Raw genomic sequence first — 13,436 nt, forward strand, 5'->3', positions numbered from 1 at the left:
ATTCATTTTCCAGTGAATAAAATGATTTCATTCCTTTTAATGGCTGAAAAATTCTCCATTGTGCATACATACATACCACATATTATTTATTTTCTGTTGAAAGACACCTAGACTGATGCCATATCTTATGTTGTGATTATTGCTGCAATAAATGTGGTATGCAGGTATCTCGTTTGTATGCTGTGGTATACACCCAAGAGGCAGGTAGTTGGATCATATGGGAGTTCTACATTCCAATTTTTGAAAAACCTCCATACTGCTCTCCATATTGGCCCTACTTACAGTCCCAAAAACAGTATGTAAGATTCCTTTGTCTCCACCTTCTCACCAGTGTTTGCTATTTTTTGGAATTGGATATAGCCATCCTGACTGGGGTAAGTTTGACTTCCAATGTAGTTTTGGTTTGCATTTTCCTGATGTCCAAAGGTGCTGAGAATTTCTTCATTTATTTATTGTATATATGTACTTCTTCTTTTCAAAAAGTGTCTGTTTAGATCTTTTGGTCAATTATTGATTTGATTGCTTTTTCTTTTCTTGTTAAGATTTTTAAGTTCTTTATGTATTCCAAATATGAATCTTCTATCAGATAAAAAAAATTGGTAAAGATTTTCTTTCATTTTATAGGATGTCTCTTCATTCTTTGCTTGTTTTCTTTGCTGCGCAAAAGCTTTTTAATTTAGTGCAATCCCATTTGTCAATTCTAGCTTTGGATTTCTGAAGTATTGGCATCATATTTAGTAAATTCTTGTCTAGGCAAATATATTGAAGTATCTTCCCTATTTCCCTCTAGTTATTTCAAAGTTTCAAGTATTATATTAAGGTCCTCAATCAATTTTGAGTTTATTTTTGTCCAGATTAAGATATAGGGGTCTAATTTCAATCTTCTACATGAAGATAACCGATTTTCCCAGCACCTTTGTTGAAGAGGCTATCTTTTCTCTAATGTATGTTTTTGGCACCTTTGTCAAGAATAAGATTGCCATAGATGTGTGGGTTTATTTCTGATTCTTTATTTTATCCCATTAGTTTACCTGTTTGTTTTTATGCCAATACCATGCTTCTTTTGTTACTATGAATCTGTAGAATATTTTGAAATCAGACATTGTGATGCCTATAGCCTTGCTCTTTTTTGCTCAGGTTTGCTTTAGCTACTATTGTGTTTTGTTTTTCCTTATGAATTTTAGAATTGCCTTTTCTAGTTCCATGAAAAATACCATTTGCATTTGTTGAGAATAATGCAGGTTTTCTAAATCCATATTAGATATTGTAACTGCATCAGGAAACCTGATTTACATTTTGAAAGTTTTATGCCTGCACTATGCTGACTGGATTGGAAGTGTCATGGTGAAAGAATTCAAGCAGACTTATGGTGAAATAATTCAAGCACATTTATGAAGGTAGTTGTTTGCTGAAAGTTGATATGAGTTGGAAAATATAAAGTACATATGATGGAAAGAGAAAAAAAGTGGATAGACAGGTTTGGCAGGCATACCAGGGATAAAACTGAAGGTATTTGATGATAATTCTACACACAATATTGAGAATGCAAAGATATCTTGCTACTGGGTTTGTGTATTTGTCAGTGTATGCTCTTTGTTTTGGTCTGATTGCCTGGTTATTTAATCCAGGAGATATTGACATTGACTCTTGATGAAAAAGCCTGATAGATCAGAGAGACTTCTCACATAAGCTGAAAAATAGAACATACTGTGTTACAGATCAAATCTGGCTTCTTGGTGGAACATAAGAGGAGAGGAAACAAGAGCTATTTTGCCAGAAGCAAAACCTTACTCAGTGTGGTCCATGGTGCATTTTAGTTGTGTTAACGTATGATGCTAGCAATCAAAACTCTTATGAAAATGTAGGATGTGTGTTTTGGCTATTATTTAAGAGGATTCTCCAGCAATCCAAATAAGAGTTTATAAATAAGACATTGGGATTTGTGTTAAAATAAGGAAATAAATTCTGAATAAACCCAGAGATATTACGTAATTGCTAATAATTGCTAATCTAGATGTTGCTTGCAATTATTTGTTCATTCTTTGAGGAAACCACAGTCATTCAACAAATACTTATTGAATTTTCTGCTCTGTGTGAGGAATTGTGCTTGCCACATGTGCACACGTGTGTGTATGTGTGTACGTATGTGTGTGTGTGTGTATGTATGTGTGTGTGTGTATGTGTGTGTGTGTGTGTGTGTGTGTGTGTATAAATCCAATTCATGTCTACAAGAGTATCATACATTTTTGTTTCACTCAAGGTCCAGCAGGCCTGGGCTTTGTCACACTTGATAAAAACAACATGGATTCTTTCTTCACATCCTATACCTAAATATACCATTAACGAATGAGAATCATTCTCTTTCTGCTAAAGTTCTCATTAACTAAACTTGATAGCTCTTACTACTTAATTGATCTAAAGTTTCATTTTGATAATGGAAAGAGATTGTTCCTACTGATAATCAGCAAAAACTCACGTTTGCAGCTCACAAACTCTGCTAAAACAGCTGAACAATTTCCATCTGATGATCAAGTATCTATCAGTTGGAGTATTTGCAGGGCATTTGGACATTTTAATAAGATTAAATAAAATATTTATTTCAGTTGTAAAGATAGAAAAAAATGGTTATCACTTAGTAATGTCTTCTATTAAAATATTTTTTCAACTTAAATTATATATTGAACGCAGGCCCTTTTTATGCAAGGCAAGCACTCTGCCAGCTGAGCTATATCCCCAGCCCTAAATATGAGTTTTATTTTTAAAAAGATATTGTATTTGGAAAGTACTTATCATTTTAGATCCTACAGAATTGTATAATCTTTCAATGAAAGTATTGCAATGTATTCACCAAAGAAGGATATACAAAATTTTTTAAAAAAATTTATTATCAACTTACATAATACAAATTTAAAAAATGACTACTCTAGCTTATAAATTTAAGATTGTGAGTTCAGAATTTTACTACTAAGTTGATTGGTCATTGTGATCATCTCATTCTAATTACCTTATCAATCTAAGCCACTGTTTGTAGATAATACCACCAGCAAGATTTTTGTTTGCTTTCAAATCAATATTTCAAATGTAAAAATCAGGTCACAAGCAGCAAAACTGATTTGCCTAGATTGTATATAGGATAAGATTTTAAATTTCTATTCGTGATTCAGTTTCTTTATGATTTCTTGTTTCAAATTGACTTCAATTTCGTTTTCCTTTTACCATTTCTGCTGGAGAGATTTGCAGCTTACCATTTCTACTTAAATATCTAAAGTCTTAAATTTCTATACTGTTATGTGGATGTATCTAACAGCATATCAATTCAAATAACTTTTTATTAATCACATTTATTTCTATACTAGAGTTTCTGAATATGATGTTTTTGAGACCTAAGAAATTATTCAGAATATAAACAAGTATTCCTTAATCTGGTTTTTGAAAATACCTCATCAGGAATGCCCATTCATTTATCTGTGTCTCTAAGATATTGATTTTTTTTTTCACTAGTATAAGACTTGCATTATCTAGTCAACTGACATGGGTCACTGAGAAATCAGTACATTAGAACATTTTGCCATTATTGACCTGGAGAAATTTAAAAACAGCATTTAAGAGGTTGTTTGCTTCATATCCTATTAGGGATTCAAAATGTTCATTTCTCTTTATACATGTCCTTGGGTTTCAATTTAGAAAAGAATTTTACTGATGATAATTTGTTTCCTTTCTTTATCTGATTAAAAAATCAATCCTGATGCACTATGGCCTGCATGCCTGCGTGTATATGTAGAGATAACTTTTGCCATGCAAAACAGATGGAATGACAAGTTTGTCTCTAATAGGTATTGCTACCCAAGGAATCTGCTCACATGTAAATGGTCTCTCAACAAGAGTTAGCAATTCTCAGCTTCCACCCAGGCTGAAAGAAAATATAAATATATGCAGAGATGTTTTCTTTTCAATTTTATAATAATATAAGAAGATACAGTGTTAGTTATTAGTAATAAAAAGACCCATTTGGGGGCTGGGGTGGTGGCTCAACATACAGCGCTTGCCTGGCATGTGTGAGGCACTTGGTGTGATCCTCAACACCACGTAAAAACAAATAAACAAATAAAGGTATTGTGTCTGATTACAATTAAAACAAATATTTAAGAAAAAGCCCATTTCACTTCTGATTCTCTTCTTTGTTAATTATATGTATTTCCACAAGAAAAAAGTGATTCTTTGGAATATAACAGTTTACATGTAAATTTACCTGTAGAAATGTGCAAAAAATCTATGTCTATATCCCATTCCAGAACAATGAAATTAGAATGTCTAGGGTGATAAGCTTTGCATCACACCCCAGGTGATTCTAATGGGCAGACAGGTCTAAATACCACTGCCTTAGAATCTTCTTTGAGTTCTCCTTTGCTTAATTTAAATCATGTTTTTCTTGTCTAAGCAAATATCTTTCTTCTCTGGTCTAGAATATTCTGTTTTTTATGCTTGTCTAAATAACTGAAAAAAGACCTACCACCTTCATGTATCTACCTTGCTTTAAAAACTTTAACTCACCGAGTTCTTTTTAACTGAGCATATAAGTATTTGATTTGCATATGAATTTATTTTGCCTCCAGATTGTAGAATTCTTGAGATTAGAAAACCCAATCACTTCTCAAAACAAGAACAAAAACAAACAAATAAAAAGACAAAGACTTAAGCAATCATTAGGATTTTAAAATGTATTTACTAACCCATTGTTTTCCTCCAATTGAAATGACTATTTACAAAGAGTTTTTTTTTTATTTTTTATTTTTTTATTTTTAGGGTGACCAACCACCCCAGTTTGCTTAGAACTGAGGGATTTTCTAGATTAATTTCAATAAATACTTGGCAACACTGTAGATATGGAAGCCATCAAGACATAGCTCTTCAACCCTCAAGAAATTCACAATCTTGTTGACAAAGACTATCTACATTCATCTTGAGACCCTTGTGGCAGTCATGTGATGTGCTCTTTCAAGTGTAAATTAGTGAAGGTGATTTCTAGATTGATCTTTGTGTCCCCCACATGCTCCATAATTAATTCATTTCTGAATTTGATTTTTAAGGTGTTTAGAGAGGTTACTTAGGCAACCATCTGAAATAATTTTGCTGATAAAGACCATTGATCCGAAACAAAGAAATAGTGCCAAGTGACCTGTTGCTATCCTTTAATGATGTATTTCACTCTGTGTTTCTCTCTTACTTGATCTTTTCCAGTGTTTGGTAGAAGCAGGTGGTAACTAAGAAAAAACAATTCTTAAAAGCATAGTTTGTAAAAAGAGCCAAGGAAGAAATGGAAAAGGGTACATAGTTACCACTTTAAATAGTAAACTCTCCAAATTTTCAGATAAGGGGAGTATCAAATATGACTCCTCTCCTTACTACTATGACAAATTCACTTATGCTATTGAACTTCCTTGAACTTGCTTCTCATTTATAAATTTGCAATGGTCATTCTACCTCCTTCGTAAGATTCTTGGAAAGATTAAATGCAGTAATTTGTGAGAAGGATTTAGCAAGATTGCTAGCACAGAGTTAAAACTCAGTGAGTGCATATATATTATTATAGCTGTGATTCTTCTCTGCCTTCTTTTTCTGTCATTATAAAAAAGTGAAAAATATCACTGGGAATATACTTCATTAAATAAGACAAACATATGCACCGTGTTATTATTAGTCTATCTTTACATTCTCTCTGCTTATCTGCCTTCTTTATTGTTTTCTAAATATTATCATTTTTGTATGTGTGTGCTTAACAGATATCAAATAATTAGAAATGATCAGGTATTTTCTATATCTTCACAGTGTTCTTAGAAATGGGAAGCAAAACAACATATTAGTATAATATAAAATAGTCATATGAAAATGGCACTTGAAGGCATTGCATTGTACTAATTTAAAAACACTTAAACTTGGAAAACTGAGGCAACAAGCAGCATTTCATTGTTTCTAATCAAGGAATACCTCCCCTCTTTCAACAAATTAATTACGAAAATGCTTTTCATAATTATATACATACATGTATGCACAACTACATATATATATTTACACACATGTATATATATATATATATATCATATACTCATATATATACACACATCTATAATTTTTTATATTTAAATGCTTAAATTTTAAATTTCATTTTTAATACCATTATAAATAAGCTTGGAAGCAGCAGAGAATGCATAAAATGCCAAAATGCAATAGAACTTTCTTGATACCTTTTGTAAAGACAGAAAGAGATGGGTGTACCCTACCAAATGGGATAGAAGTGCTTGGATACTACCAGGATACATAGACTGTCTGATGTCCAAAACATGGGAACCAGGAGTGCTGACGTGGTTAATGGCAGCTAGCGGGGCAGTGCTGGCCTTCTGAGTCAGGGGTTCTGCTGCTGCTGGCCTCTGCCACAAACTCTATATATTCTATTTCTCTTCTGTCTTGAACTTGGTATGGAAAGCTCCATTCCTTGGATTAACAAAAGGAACCTGAATTAACTATGCTTCAGTTGTCTTATTTTTAAGATGACCTACATAAAAACCAATGCAAACAATACCTTTTAGTGTTCTAGCTATCAGATTTTAGCAGGGTGCTATTTTTGGTAGCAAAAGGCCTTTGACATTGCCTTGGAATTGCCTTCTTTTGTTGCATCAGCCTCAGGTCACTGGAGAAGAATTGAGGCTTTGAGGTTGACAAAGATGAAGAGGTGATTTGTGGGCCAGTGCTCAAAACACAGAACAGGTGTATGTGAGAAAAGCATGCCCCAACCCTAGTCGATGAGATGCGTAGGTACCTCTTTCCTTCAAGGAGCCCAGAATGTTCATGAAGCATGAAAAGCTTTCAATCTGTTTTTGACATCGAAAAAATAGCTTGTCCTAACTCAAGAGTTTCCCTTAACTGCCCAGTTCAGTCTGTCCATTTAGAGTGAAGTGGATAGATAATTGATTGGATTTAATAAACATTGTAGTCGGGGAGATGAAAAATAATTACATTGTGCTATTTAAAATCTCAATGCAGGTAGTTTTTTGTTTGAGGATTTTTGTTTTGTTCTGTTTTGAAAAAATTGAATTGCCATCAGTTTGCTTTGTCAAATACAATTGAGAGCTAAACAAAATCAGAGTTTTTTAAAAATCCTTAGCTTACTGAAACTCTAGGCTGCACAAGAGTTTATGGTATTAAATGAATATCTGTAGCCTCGAATAAAGCAAAAGAGCAGGTGGATTATCTGAGAATAGAGACAATTCCTTTTACTTTTATGAACTAATATTGATAAGTGCTCCACCACAGGAACTGATTGTCTATTAAAGTGTTCTGGCTATCTTTAAGGTCAGTTTCACTTTTGTATAATACAATGAGCTGAGTATTTATAATCATTCACCAAATGGAGAATTTTTCAACTCAATGTGTCCTGTTAGGTTGTTACACAGCTGTTAAGTTCTCTGTTTATTTTTCTATTTCCAAACTCTCTCACCTCATTCTGATGCTTGTCTTTGTATAATGTTTGACTCATTTGTTTCTAGAGACTTTGAACAGAATCAAATGTCTATGCCTTCTTACTGTATTTTAGGAGTATATTTTAAAATGTTCTCATCTGGTTGATTTTTTTCCTTTTGTCTGAATTCAATGATTCTCTATGATGCTGCAGTATACTGTTTCTCTATAATGCAAATATGTACGTTAAGTTTCTGAGTCCTAAGTTTTAAAAAAAAATGTAGTTGTAGATGGACTTGATTTGATTTGATTTGATTTTGATTTTTATGTGGTGCTGAGGATGGAATCCAGTGCCTCACCCATGCTAGGCAAGCACTCTGCCACTCAGCTACAGCTACAGCCCAGCCCTGAATCTTGAATCTTATGGCAGACAGGAACCATTGTATTAAATGCTTCAGCAATACTTGATGAGGCAACTGTATACAATGATTCATTCCCTAAGAGAATTCAGCAATCAGAAGCAGGGGTGAGGATGAGGCCAGGAAAAAATGCTACCTTATTATTTGGAAAGATGAAAGATCATCCAGAAAACTACAACTTGATATTAGATGGATCTCTGTCAAACTTGTTTGAAAGTTAAAGCTTATACTTCTACAATATATGTATTGGTAAGAATTTCAAACAGAAAAATCATTTTTTTAAGCAAAACCCAGACCTCACCAAGGTAAAGAATTTTAAGCCACCAGATTTTTTCTTTTATCTATTCCCCTCTAAACTTTAACTATAGAAACAGTCTCCAGTGATGTGCTAGAATTAGGCAGCATTTCAAAATTATATTTTTTCCAAGAGGTCATTTTGCTGTAACTCCATGCTTTATTTAGGTCTAATTTTATTCTTCCTTCTTTTACAAAGTTGTGGGTTGAATTCAACATGACAGCATGAGTAATGTCCCTTTTAAATTTGTATGAACATATGCAAATTTAGGGAGGAATTATTTATCAGAGAATGATATGTTTAAGTTTTTAATAAAGAAAAAGTTGAATAAGCATAATGAAAAACACTATATAAAGTCAGTGACAAATGTTGGGTGGATCATTTACTGAAGCAAATAATTTCATGTGAAAATTCTAATGCCTCCAGAAATATCATGCATATAGACTTCAATTTCTTCATACTGAAAATAGAGCCACAGATAATAAAAGTCTCATTGACCTTACAGTCAAATTTCTCTTTTGTGATTAAAGAGACATCATTCTACCAATGCATAGTTTTGGTGCTCTTCTGCTCAAATTCAAATTGAAGACCTGAATCATTGGCAAAAGTCAGAAATATTTTCCCGTAGGATCAATGGTCTGATTTGGGCTAAGTTGGTTATATCCATCTGTTTACACAGTTAATGCTTATATGTTTATCAAATATCCCCCCCCCATTTTCTCAAATTCCAATTTTTTCTCTTCCACACATTTCTTGGTTTTTGGATAGAAAGGCAAATGCACCAGAAATTCAATATACTCCAGCAAAAGAGTTTTACTTAAATCTCATGATTATAAACGTAAGTTTCATTGAAACTTACAGTTTGTGAAGAGCTTTTACCCTTCTATCTCTATTCTACCCATTAGACAACTACGATTACTAATTTTTTTAAAATCAGGAATAAGAATTTATATATATATACATATATGCTTGTCATGATTTTGTTTGGCTTAATGTTTTTATTCTGGTTTCTTTACTTCACATTCTAGCAGATATTTCTGTGGCTTAAAATTTGTAAAAATAAAGAAGAGACATTGGTAGTCTATATTTCTGGTACCTGTTGCTTTATTGATACTTTTTTATGCTAAATTTTCTCTTGAAACAGCAGTTTTTCAGAGAACAGTGGGTTGCTTGTTCCTCTTCCAGATCCCTCTGTGAGCCTGGAAAAATGATGTTGATTATTTTTTCTTTTTCTTTTTTTATTATTTATGAATTGATGCAGATTCAAGCTTTTGATTTTCTAATATGAACTTTCCCTATGGTTTTGAATTTACATTTAAAAGCCATATATGAACATTTATTGAAAGCAGTCTTCCAATAACAGTTATTTTCATAATGAAAAGTTTCATTTGAGCTTCAGAATGTTTTTTTTTTAATTTGATGCTTACTCAGAGTTAATATTTTATGAGTTGCCTTTTTATTGTGCATTCTGTAATTTTCATAAAAACCAGTTATACAGTTTCATTTTAATAGCACAATATTTGCTCTCTTGGGTCTGGCTTCTTTGTATGTATTGCAACACCTTCTAATTCTCTGATAGAATTAATAATCATGTTGTGGTAAAATTTTTGCTTTCCTAATCATAAGTCTTTTCCAAGAAGACTACAAGGCTCTTCAGAGTAGAGACACTATCTTACTTGTTTGTAATCCCTAAGAATCCTTTAGTAGTAATAATTGTGGTCTAGAAACAGTGAAGATTGTAGGCAATCAGAAATAAACAAACTTAATTTGGAAAAAGAATCCAGTCATTTTTCTTTTTGAAACAACTCTACTATCAGATTATTTGCATAATTTTTCTCTTCATGTGTTTTGTGACTTTTTCTTTCTCCTTTCTCTGCTTACAAGAAAACGAGTTTGAGCACAGGTAAAGAAAAAAAAATGAGGTGCTACAAGCCCAGGTTCTGGCCTTCTGAGAAGTTCATTATCTCCAGGAGATTACACTCCCTTCCATTCAGATCTTCTATGTCACACAGTCAGAATAGGGACTTAATTGCATAGAAAAGTTTTTTTCTGTTATGAGTTCTCCTTACAACAAAAGAACTTAGGACCAACATTTTCATACATGAGAGAGGGGGGAAAAGACATTCCTAATTCAGTCAGAAGTCATTCTTGGAAGTAAAGTGAAATCTCCAAATTTAGGTTAACTTTTTGAGTCCTATCAGTAATAGTAAGAAGGACTGTTTTGCAAGATACCATGTTAACAATAAAATTGAGCTGCATATTATTGCAAGCAGATTCTTCAGTTAGGATGTAATCTTTCAGGGCAAATTTAGAAGATCTTCTACCTTTAATCACTAACAATGGGCTTAGACTACACCTGGTCAAGACACAAGTCTACACCCAATCAAACTATATTTCAGTATTAAGAGAGATGCTGAAGGGGGAAAAAAGAAGACAATTGGTATTTGCATGCCTAATTTCTACTAATCTACACTGCAGATAGTTAGAGACTTGCAAACTTATGTAGAATACTATTTAAAACCAAATCCAGAATAGTGATCATCTTGCTCTCTGAGGGATGACAGAAGGCAAACATATAAATAATATTTTATGGTAATCTGAGACAGCATAAAATAATGATCTTTCATGATGGCATTTGTGTGATAGATTACATCTATTTATTTTTGTTTGTTTAAAGATGCATAAAATATTTCTTCTATATACTTATTTTTGTTCTGTAAATGGAACCCTAATATACTGCAATGAATTTCCAAATTTTACTTCTTTTGTCAAAAATGACACCTTTTTGGTAGTATAGTCTTAAGATCAGATAGAGTACTTTTATTTTTAATAACTGATATAAAAAAAACCTTGTGAAAATTCTATAAAATCAGTGGATATTATTTCACAATCAAATATATCCTAGCTTTTCTGGTTTTGCTGAATTAAGATTTGCAATTAAGATAGAGATAAACAAAACTTGATGCCTTCCTTTTATTGAAGTAGACTTGACAACACAGGATACATCCTACAATTAGAAACAGCTGCTTTTAATTTTTTTGGCATAAGTTTGAATATCTGTGACATTATTTTCCCGGCTTGCATGTACTGTTAAAGCAATGAAAAATCACTATTGGAAATTAGGCTTATTTTAATAGTCAGTGCAGGAACGTGGAATCAGAAAAGCAGTGAGATATTGTTGCATCTCTTATATAATGACATCTTAAAAATGTAAAAAGTCTAGTATTTAATAATAATACCCATTGGCACTCATTGATTTTGAGAATGACTCTTTGTTACAAAACTAAATTTAAATCTATCTGTGGTGTCTTGACATTAATGGCTGGATGAAACACTCATTCATGACCTTGTTCTGTAATTGACTTAAGTGAACTTATGGATCTAGGTCATAATTTATCATTGGGCACCAGTAAGGTTCAACGTAACCTAAAAGTCAACACAGTGAGTTTGAATATCTGATCTAACAATAATTATGAAGGCACTCTGGCCTTGACAGTGGGTAGATGGAATACCATTGTGCCAGAAAGACTCCTACCCTAGGAATTTGTTGGAACAAAGGAAACATGATGTATTTACTGTGGCCCAGAATGGGGACATGCAGAGCCCAGGACTCAAGGTGTTTCTATTGACTAGACCTTCAAAACCAGGGCCTCTAAGGAGAGACCAAGGGACCTGTTAGAGAAGAAATCTGTACTGGAGAGATCTTCTTAAATGAAGGGGATTCTGAAGAATGCAGAAAGACCCCTGTGTGCAGAAGATCCAGTGTAGAGGAGCATGGAACATCAGTACTGGATCCCAACAACACTGTCCACCAAGGCCTTTCTAGTTTTTATCTATCCTTCTTCCTCTTAGGTACTTCTCCTTAGGTGCAAAGTGGTGGTGAGGTAGAGGAGAACAGGAGAGACACAGGTCTAGGTGAAATAGACCAGAACCTAATTACACCCTCTTTCTCATTACAAGAGTTGAATCAAGAACCGATGATTACAGAAACATGGACTTTTTTTTAATGAGACAAGAAACTTATTGACTTTAATTTGTTGGGAAAATTATATGTGACAATATGGCAAAATTGGGGAAATATTAAAACAAGGAGGAAGAGAAGGACTAATATGTTAGAACTGGTTGGAATGTGTGTTATGGTTTAGATGCAGTGTCCCCCAAAACTCATGTGTGAGATAATACAAGAAGATTTGTAGGAGAAATGATTGGGCTATAACCTTAACCTAACAGGAAATTAATCCCTGAGGGTTTAACTGTGTGGTAACTGGAGGCAGGTGAGCTATGGCTGGAGGAAGTGGAGGTGCTTATTGGAGGCTCATTGGAGGCTATGGGATATATATTTTGCATCTGGAGAGTGGAGACTTTCTCTGCTGCCTGATCAATATGTGATTTTTTTTCCCTCTGCCACACTCTTCTGTCATAATATCCTGCTTCACTTTGAGCCCCAAGGAATAGAGCCAGCCTTCTATGGACTAAGAACTCTGAAATTGTGAGCCCTCAAATAAACTTTTCCTTCCCTAAAATTGTTCTGGTTAGATCTTTTAGTTACAACAGTGAAAAAAGCTGACCAAAACAACATGAAAAGGTAGAAAAAAGTTTATTATGGAGTGCTGGTTTTCAATGAAATGCTTACATTTATAGAGTATCTTACAACATCATGAAAATGTGCAATTATATTGTTTTGTGCTTTTTTGTAGTCATTGGTAAAGTAAATAGGCCAGTGTTGGCCCAGAGTCCCACTGACTTTCCAGGGTAAAAGGAAGAGGAGTTTTCATGTTTGGCTCCTGGGTCATCTCTCTGCACTTCAGTGAACTGCCTAGTCCAAATACCTGTCTTTATTTTCTCCATACTTTTATTCTTTCAAGGTTTACTTACCACATTTGATCAAACACTTAGTATAATGTGTGGCACATAGGAGGCACTCAGTAGATAATTGTTCAACTAATAACTGAATTAACAAATAAACAAATAGAAGAGTGAACATATGATTCTATTGGTCACAGTTAGCACCCCTATAGTTGCACTAACACACATGTCACATATGAAGTTTTCTTCCTAAAGATGGCAATCTGGACCTGACTTTGCCTCTTTAATACCATGGCTTAACAAGCACGATTTTTTTCCAATCATTATTTTGTTTTGTTTGAGGATGTTTGCTTCATTTTACAGGCTAATAGCATGTAAGAATCCATAAATTGAGAGTGTCCAAGTGATTTGCAGTTTTATTCTCCTTGTGGCTCAGTTTAAGAAATCTTGTAAATAGAAACATT

The 13,436-nt window shown here is 33.4% G+C and overlaps 1 long non-coding RNA gene across 1 annotated transcript in view; it reads right to left on the minus strand.

Moving 5' to 3' along the window:
• Positions 1-9,268: 9,268 nt before the first annotated feature.
• LOC144366868 (uncharacterized) overlaps positions 9,269-13,436 on the minus strand; it is a 95,130-nt gene continuing 90,962 nt past the window's right edge. Inside the window, exon 3 of the long non-coding RNA XR_013426012.1 lies at positions 9,269-9,365. This is a non-coding gene — a long non-coding RNA (uncharacterized LOC144366868). The remainder of the gene's footprint in view (positions 9,366-13,436) is intronic.

The sequence above is a fragment of the Ictidomys tridecemlineatus genome, chromosome 1 (assembly GCF_052094955.1).
Source record: "Ictidomys tridecemlineatus isolate mIctTri1 chromosome 1, mIctTri1.hap1, whole genome shotgun sequence".
NCBI lineage: Eukaryota > Metazoa > Chordata > Mammalia > Rodentia > Sciuridae > Ictidomys > Ictidomys tridecemlineatus.